This window comes from Pseudorasbora parva, chromosome 9 (genome assembly GCF_024679245.1).
Source record: "Pseudorasbora parva isolate DD20220531a chromosome 9, ASM2467924v1, whole genome shotgun sequence".
Lineage (NCBI taxonomy): Eukaryota > Metazoa > Chordata > Actinopteri > Cypriniformes > Gobionidae > Pseudorasbora > Pseudorasbora parva.
In genome coordinates this window covers 19,227,367-19,237,286 of record NC_090180.1, presented here as the reverse complement: position 1 = coordinate 19,237,286, position 9,920 = coordinate 19,227,367, and positions in this window count along the sequence as shown.

Sequence of the window (9,920 nt, the reverse complement as noted above, 5' to 3'; positions counted from 1 at the left end):
CAAATCATAGCTATGTCTTCTAAACACATAATTAGCAACAACATACTTTTGTTCTGTAGAGCCCTGAGTCTGATTGTACATAAACAGCAAACTTACCAGGGCGCCTTCGTTTTCCTTGGAAGTCATCTTTACAGGTTTAATAACCTCTATGCCGATCGATTTCTTGGATCACAACAGAAAGGTCATTGTGCAACTGTTTTTCCTGTCCCGGGTAGCCTGGATGTTACCATTTGAGTATTTAACTTGAATCTGAATTTGAGCAGTTGAATTAGACTGATGTTTTCTTTGAAAAATATGAACTTGAAATTTGAGATCTGAATTTAAGAAATCAAACTTGATCAACCTGAATCTATTTTATCTGAAAATCTGTAAGGTGATTTTTATTTTTTATCTGAATTTGTGAGCACTGAAAAATATTAATTGAAATTCAGGTTTTGAGAATTAAATTCAAATGGTTTCCAATGGGGTGAATTCAGAGCAAATACATTCAGATAAATGTTTTTCAAAATAATATTTTTGAAAAATATTTATCTGAATTATATATTTAAAAACTAAGTATTCAGTGGCTGTTAAATTTCAAATAATTATGTCTCTTATTTGCTTCCATACTAAGCTTTAAAAATGTTGTTTTAGTTCAGACTTTAACGTTAACACATCTTGAAGGGCTTAGTGATTTCTGGCCACTGTAACTGAGTGGAAAGCAAACACACTGTCATCTGCAATCAGTGGACGACAAATAACTCAGCCTGCTTTATTCATATTTGTGAATATGGGCCAGCCAGCAATTCTGCTTATCCCTGTGGATAAAGCTATCAGATTTTATCTCGCGGATACAATTAGACTCAGTCACTCCCTTACTTTACACTCTTTGTATGCTCCATAGATCAACCAGAATATCTTGAGATATTTAACAATAGTGAAATACAACACAATGGCTGCATGGTGATTTGTTTTGTTTTCACAGAAAGCTGAGGGCCTGATAAATATTGCTAAACATTATGACCATAACATATGTAATATTGTGCTGGTCCCCCTTTTGCTGCCCTGACCCATTGAGGTATGGACTCCACTAGACCCCTGAAGGTGCTGTGGTATATGGCACCAAGATGCTAGCAGCAGATCCTTTCAGTCCTGTAAGCTGCAATGTGGGGCCTCCATTAATTGGACTTGCTTGTTCAGCACATCCCACAGATGCTCGATTAATTGGATTGAGATCTGTCTTCCCTGGTTTGCCTTCTTCCCATAGTGCAACCTGGTGTTTTCCCCAGGTAAGCAACACACACGCACCCAGCCATCAACATGATGTAAAAGAAAATGTGATTCATCAGACCAGGCCACCTTCTTCTATTGCCCGGTGTCCAGTTCTGATGCTCACGCACCCACTGTTGCCGTGGACGGGGTTAGCATGGGCACCCCGACTGGTATGCAGCCCCATTCACAGCAAAGTGCAATGCACAGTGTATTCTGACACCTTTTCATTTATCAGAACCAGCATTAACTTGTTGAGCAATTTCAGCCACAGTAGCGTGTCTGTTTGATCGGGCCAGTTACGTACGCTCCCCAGGTGCATCAATGAGACTTGACTGTCCATGACCCTGTCACCGTTTCACCAATGTTCCTTCCTTGGTCCACTTTTGATAGATACTGACCACTACAGAGCGGGAACACCCCACAAGAGATGCAGTTTTCTAGATGAACTGACCCAGTCATCTAGCCATCACAATTTGGCCATTGTCAAACTTGCTTAAATACTTATGCTCGCCCATTTTTCCTGCTTCTAACAAATCAACTTTGAGGATAAAATGTCCATTTGCTGCCTAATACATCCCACCCACTAACAGGTTCTGTGATGAAGAGATACTCAGTGCTGTTCACTCATAATGTTATGCCTAATCAGTGTAAATACTTACAGTAGGTCAAGTTTTGATTTTGTGAAATGAGCAAAGGCGACTCGTGAGGTGATAAGATCATGGAGTCACCCATATTGCATGTCTCAAAAATTAGCAACAGCCAAACCTGGACTTGTTTAGGTTTCACCATCAGTGTTGCTTTAAAATTAAGCAGTGACTCTTTAAAAGTAACTTACTCACACAATCAATCTTGGTTAGTCACGGAAACAATTAAGGCAAGTTAATCCATATTAGACAGTATTAGATGTGCAGTGCAGTATTGGATTTCCATTTGGCACTAACATCAAAGATGCCCTGCTTGCTAGTTACAGTTTATCTAAATACAGTAAAAGTCCATATTGCTCGCATAAATGGTGCATGTGTTTTAGACACTCTGATCTAATACACCCAAAATATTTTTTTTATAAGCTTGTTTTAGATCAGTGAACCTGGGAAAATTGACAAGAAATCCTTGCATCACAGAAAACCCTGTGGTTCTTATCTCTTAATGTTGTGTTAAACAGCAATTAATGACAATGCATTGTGACTAATTAAATGGAAAAAAATGGCACAAAACATGCCAATGATTAGCAGCAAGCAAATGTGGTAATAGATCGCATATGTGCAGGACTAAAGCTGCGAGAGTCATTTTTGCTGTAAGTCAATTTTTGTTGGGTGCTGAGCTGTCCTATAATTCCATGGGAAAGATCTTATGGCGCACACACCATACTGTGATATTGTCGACATCTGTACATTAAACCATGTGCTGCACATTTAGCCCCGGCAGGAGGCAGGGATATGCCACATGAATTCACTAAGTAAATAAGGAAAGAAGGAGAGCATGTATTGTGAGGAACTTTTCTAGCCATCAGCCTCTCAATTTGGGTGGGAAAAATATCACATCCTCGTGCAATGTAAAAGGAACACGATGTACTGGACATGCATTGCTCTCTCATGCTCGTAGCGCCCGTGTCTGTAACGTAATGAACTGCACATTGCAGACTCCTGTAGTTTCACGCATCCTTTTACAAGACCATTTATGCATCTGGACAGATGTGGAGAGCAGAATGACATCACAAAATGCAAATGGTACTTGAATTCTCCCAGAAGATATGACAGATCTCTTGCTTAAGAGTCTTGTTTTTATGGATCAACCAACACAATCTCAAATTGTGAAAGGGAGGGAGGAAGCATTAGGAATTTGCAAAACTTATATTCACTAAAAAAGTATGTGGGATGTGAGACTTTACAGACTGCTGGACTCTTGCATTGTCAATACAAGATCTTGACCAAAAATAGAGGGGAATAACATGTATTTCCATCAAGATGTGCATAAGTTGGTATAACATATGCTGTTAACAATATGGCATGTTAGAAAATGCAATAATGATCCAATATTGGACTCTTAAGCATTTGCCATAATTGTTCTCATAAAGATTATTTTCAATTTGTTAAGGTCTCTCTTATACACTGCAAAAATATTTTATGATTGCAGTCAACTAAACTTTATTTTACTGTGTTTATCTAATTGATATGTTCAGTGTACAAAGCGCCTGCACTTCTGGATCATGTTTACACATGGTTTCTTTTTTGACCTATAGAGTTTTAGCCAGCAACAAAGAATGGCACAGTGGATTGTATCCACCAACTATGTTTTCCGGAAGTATTCCTGAGCCCATGTTGTGATTTCCATTACTGTAGCATTCCTGTATGTGATCGTTCATTCGTTAATTTATTTATATAGCACTGTACAGACTACCACAGTTGTTTCATCAGCATTGCTTTCTCTGATCAGGACATTCCACTTTCTACATCAGTCACCAACCTGTTGAATCGCAACTCACTTTTGAAGCTCACATCAAACATCTGTGTAAGACCTCCTTCTTCCACCTCAGAAACGTTGCCAAACTTGGTCCCATACTAACCCTGGCGAAGCTTGTCCACGCCTTTGTCTCCTCCAGGCTGGACTATTGCAATGTGCACTGCAAAAAAATGCTTTTCTTACTTAGTATTTTTGTCTTGTTTCTAGTCCAAACATCTAAAAATTCCTAAAACAAGAAGTATTTACTAGACAAGCAAAAGTAATTGGCTTGTTTTGGAAAATAATAACTAAAAATTAAGAGAGTTTTTTGCTTAAAATAAGCAAAATAATCTGCCAGTGGGGTAAGCATAATAATCTTAAAACAATATTATTTTTCTTACCCCACTGGCAGATTATTTTGCTTATTTTAAGCAAAAACTCTTTTTATTTTTTCCCAAAACAAGACAATATTTTTTACTTGTCTAGTAAATGTTTCTTAATGTAAGAATTTTTAGAAATTTTTACTAGAAACAAGACAAAAATACTAAGAAAAGCATTTTTTTGCAATGCGCTCCTTATCGGCATCCCTGGCAAAGTATATTCAGTACAGAGCTGCTAGGATCTTCATGAGGGTGCGCAAATACGACCATATTACCCCCATTCTCAAATCACTCCACTGGCTTCCTGTCTCGCTCTGGATCGAGTACAAGACCTCCCTCCTTACCCACCAGTGCATCCATTGTGACACACCCACCTGTCTCAAGGAACTTCTCTCTGTCACACTCATAAACAAAAGAAAATGGGGTGAGGGCTCAAGTGCAGGAACGAAGGGTCTTTATTACGAAATAAACATAAACACAACAAAAACCCACGTGGGGGAAATTATCAAACTTAAATTAACAGATAACCAACTAGAAACATATATTGGGAACACAGGGAACAGAAGACATAACATTAAACAATGTACCAGCAAAGGGCAGAAAACGGAAGGATATTAAATAGGGGACAAACAAGGCAGGTAATGAGGACAACAGGTGAGGCAAATCAATCACTAATTAGATGACAAGGAGGATGGGTGAAGACTGCAGATGCGAGCACATGGACCAAAATAACAAAACACCACATGTGCTCAATGAGACAGGACAGACATGTGACACTCACCACACAAACATCCACCCTTAACCTCCGCTCTGTTTCCACTTGTCTTCTCAGGACTTCCAGGACCAAACTCCGTACTATGGGAGATCGGGCCTTCTGCTCAGCAGCTCCCAGTGTGGAATGCTCCCCCTGACCACAGACTGAAGATGTTTTTTAAACGTGGTCATGAAACCCACCTTTTTAGCGGAGCTTTTGATTGATTTCCCTGTAAAAAAAATTGGTTGGTTTTTGTTGGTTTAACTTAAAAAAGTAAGTAACCTGGTTGCCTTAAAATTTTGAGTTTATAGAAAATAAAAATTTGAGTTGATACAATGAAGGAAATGTGTTCAATAAATAGAAACTCAAAATATTTTTGTATCTGAACCACATAAAAAATTTGATGACTCATGAAAATAGCACTATTTGGCATGTTTCACTGCATCATCAGAAATAAAACACACACAATTACCCAATATGCTTACAAAATCTTTTAATAATATTTTAATAAAGGTTGTCAAATCTCAAAAAATTGTCATTGTATTAACTCAAAATTGTAATTTCAATGAACTCAAAATTTTAAGGCAACCAGGCAACTTTTTTCTAAATAATTTTTTACAGTGTTGTTACTTTTTAATTTTTCTGTTTCATTTATTTAATTTTGTTGTTGTTGTTGATTGTTTTAAATCTGTAGCACTTTCAGATTTTGTTCCATATAAAGTGTGTTACAAATAAAATGTATTATTTATTATTATTAATTGGTGATCATCTGCCCATCTTTACTTCTGAGAGACACTGCCACTCTGAGAGGCTCTTTTTATACCCATCATGTTGCCAATTGATCTAATAAATTGCAAATTGGTCTTCCATTTTTTCCTTATGCATATTTAACTTTTCCGGCCTCTTATTGCTACCTGTCCCAACATTTTTGTAATGTAGCTCTCATGAAATCCAAAATGAGCCAACATTTGGCATGACATTTCAAAATGTCTATTTTGGTTATAGTATTTTGTAATATAACTGTTTTCTATCCATACAGAGAGAGCATCATTTAAATGTATTGAAATGAAGAAGGCATATTTGAGTAAACTTCAAGTATTATTTGGGTATCTCATTGCCGGGCCGAGTGTCCTGGTTTTTGGTAATCAAAATATGGTCACCCTAATAAAATGGACGGATGATTCCACTGCAGACGCCATTTTCTAATCAGATGCGGGAATTCATTCAGCATGCGACTTCTAGCTGTGGAGCATTCATGCCATCTATGTTCTGAATAAAATATTAAAATGTGAAAATTTCACTTCATTGCATTCTATTTTTATTCACAATTTGTACAGTGTCCCAACTTTTTGGGAAATCAGGCTTGTACACAGGACACTTTCAACATTTTATGTTATCTATATTCTATTGTGAATAAAATATAAGTTTATGACATTTGTAAATTATTGCATTCCTTTTTTATTTACAATTTGTACAGTGCCCCAACTTTTTTTTTTGGAATTGGGTTTGCAATTGACTTGACAAATTTATGTAAAAAAAACAAAAACAAAGTAAAACAAACAAACAAAACGAACGCTATAAAACAACAGCAAAATAGGAACTTTTTTGTTTTGTTCATAAATTTAAATTTAAAAAAATATATTTTTTGCTTATAGTGGAATTTATCATGTTGTATCTAATAACTGCATTGTGAAATGGCACAAAATTCCTAATGAAAAAAAAAAAAAACCAAAAAACATTTAGTGGCTAGTCAGTGCAGCTGAATTCAGACATGAATTCATTTTATTGCTTAGTGGTTACTCTTTCACATATTTAATGGAGTAATGAAATATGTTTCAGAGACAGTTTCAGAGGTTAACATTCCACAGGAGAAATAATAATAAAACACAATTAAGTACATTTTTGGCATTCATTACTATTGTCACAAATGACTGCGTACAGTCAAACCCAGGAGAATAGAATACTAATAGTCTTTAATCCAAGGGGAAAACTCAGAGAAACAGATATTACAAACATTCAACACTCAGGAAACAAAGGGCTTAAATAAAAAGGCTGCATTTGAAAACTGGAAAAGGCTGCCTTCAGAGGACACATTTGAAGCTAGGAAGGCATCAAGGCAAGTCAGAATCCAGTGTTAGCTTTCCTTCCTGCATCCTGAGAGACCTTCATCTGATCGAGTTTTGAAGGCAGCGTACATGTATCCTTCGCTGCCTTTGATATCCCACAATCCTGTGCGTTCCATTCGGTGACAGTTGAGTGAGAAAGATGGCGTCTGAAAGTTGTGGTTGCTGGTCAGTTTGTGTAAATGTACTTTTTTGACCACAGTTTTCCACTTCTGATATCATTTCTAGTAAGATATTACTACTGTAGTAATTAAATATCCTCATTAACGCTCACTATGTTTTGCTGTTGATTGTTAAACTGTTACGCTGCCTCAGAAGTCTGTCAGAAATCAGTTTCATGAGGTGCCTTCATGCACTTACGCTGCCTTACAAGTCATTGCCGGATAGGGCAGTGAGGCAACATGTCAGTTCCCTATGTTCTCGGATGCAGCCAAGGAGAACTAATGAGATAATAAAACAGGTGAACAGAGTTAAGGCACAAACAAAGACACCTGGGCTGTGTTAAATGAATAAGGCATATTTGAGTAAACTTTGAGTATTATTTGAGTATCTCATTGCCGGGCCGAGTGTCCTGGTTTTCGGTAATCAAAATATGGTCACCCTAATATGGATGGATGATTCCGCTGCGGACGCCATTTTCTGCGGACGCCATCAGATTTCATTCAGCATGCGACTCTCAAAGTGCATTATAAGTATTCTCTAGCTGTTGAGCATGCATCGGTTGTACACTAGTTATTGCAATGCACTGAATGAGTGCACTCAATAACGTCCACTTTCAGACACCACAAATGGCTGTCCCCTCAAATAGTGCCCTATTTTAGGTTATAGTAGGTGACTTTGGACACAGCCCAGATCAAATCATGACGGGGAGAACAGAACTATATCAAAACTCACAAAATGGACAACATAAACCTCACAACTATATGCTCAAATGAGAACTTTGAGTTCTGATTGAAATTTCCGACTTTAGGCAAATCCTTCAGAGATGTAGCTTGCCAGACCTGTCATGTCACCACAATGCTACGTAGCATCTCTTTTTCTTTTCACATGTCAAGTCAAAACCCCTGGTGTATAATGAATTACATTGTATGTCATAACTGCAGTTACTTACATTACATTATATTTGATCAATCGGCTCAGTGTACTGCCAGCTTAGCTAAGTCTGATTTAGGAAACCATTCAGGGTAACATCAAAACAAGAACACATCATTCTTTACAAAGCATGAAATAATACATCCCATTGCCCTTGAGCGCTGCAATCCTTTTCGGAGACTTACTTGAACAGCTCTTCTCAAATTGGCAGATGTTATGTTGTGAGACTACCAGAAGCATATACAAGGAAACATCTGCTAATAGTCTTCTTGTACTCTTCATGCTCTTTGTGAACCCTGAATAGCCTATTAATCATGAATCATCTCATGAATCAATTCTATCATGTTTATAATTAATTTCAGGGTTGATTAGTGTTCTTTTGATATAATGTCACATGCAATTTACAAATGCATGCATTGTAAAAATAATAATAATACAAATAATAATAATATATATATTCCCCACAACATAAAAAAAGAAAGAAAGCTCCAATGTGAAAAAAGCATTGGATTTCAGATAGTCCAATCATGATTTGTTTTACCTCTTGAAGATAATTTTTTAGAACAATTTTTTTTTTTTTTTTTTTTTCAATAGTCCACTTTTGCAACCACATTAACTAACTCTCATTAGAGTATTAGTAAGCTGTTAGGTTGCACTCTAAAAAATGCTGGGTTACAAACAACCCAAGTTGGGTTGAATATGGACAAACCCAGAAATTGGGTTCTTTGAAACCATTGAATGGACCCATTCAAACAACCCAATTTCTGTGATAGTAAATTAAGCAGTCTACTATCAGCAAGGGGTTGCAGCAAAAACACAAAATAAAGGCTGAAACTGCTTGCAAGCAGTTCTTTAATAAAATCAATACTCCAATTACACTTCTTCCGGAAATCTGGAAACAACAATGTGAGAAACAACCACTTATTTGAGAGAAGATCTGACAAAGACAGAAACAAACATGGGGCTATAAATACACAGAAAAAAACGCTTCGGACTAAACAAGATAAATAACTAGACACAAGTGTGACACATGAGGGTAAATCAAAAACCACGGCAGGAAATGAACAGGGACAAAGTAAACTGAACTGGGAACAGAGGTACTTACATACATACTCTCTTGAGGTACTTATTTCAAATAAGTAATTACTTCATGACTGCAAAAAAAGGGGGAGTAAAAAAAAATATGGATATAGTATGAATGTCTGTAGTATGACATACTACATTCGCCATGTTATCCTTTTCAATATCTACCCATGTCAGTTGCGTCGCTTCACTGTAATTCAAAAATCCTCTCTCTGTCATGAATTGCATAGTTTTATTGTTTTATAATGTTTCCCGGGGTGCACTTACAATGGTAGGATGGTTTTAACATCAAAAAAGTCATTATTTTAAAAAATACAAGGCATTTTTCCTACTGTGATTTTAACCCACTGCTCCAGGGCCGTGCACAGACATTTGCCAAAAAATGTCCAACCAAAAAAAGAGGCACTATAAGGGGGTTGAGTATCATCCTAATATACAGAATGAATAACAAACCTTTTACAATCATACTGTAAATACATACAATTGTTAGGCTTTAGTGCTAATTCAATTTATGTTGCATCCGTATACTGAATTATATCGATGACTGGCTCACAATGGTCGCGAGAATTGGCAGTTCGCCATCGAGATGTCCTTCTGGCCCATATTCGGTGCTTGGGGTTGAAACTCAACACAAGAAGAGCGTTGATGCCATCCCAGAGAATGTTCTCATCCCGTGTTCCTCGAGTACGATGTGGGCACCATGGTCTCCCGCACGTATCGAGTCCATACAGGCAATGGTCTCCAGAGAAAAACTAGGCAGCAGCCTCACTGTGAAGCAGTTTGCAGACGTGGCTGAGG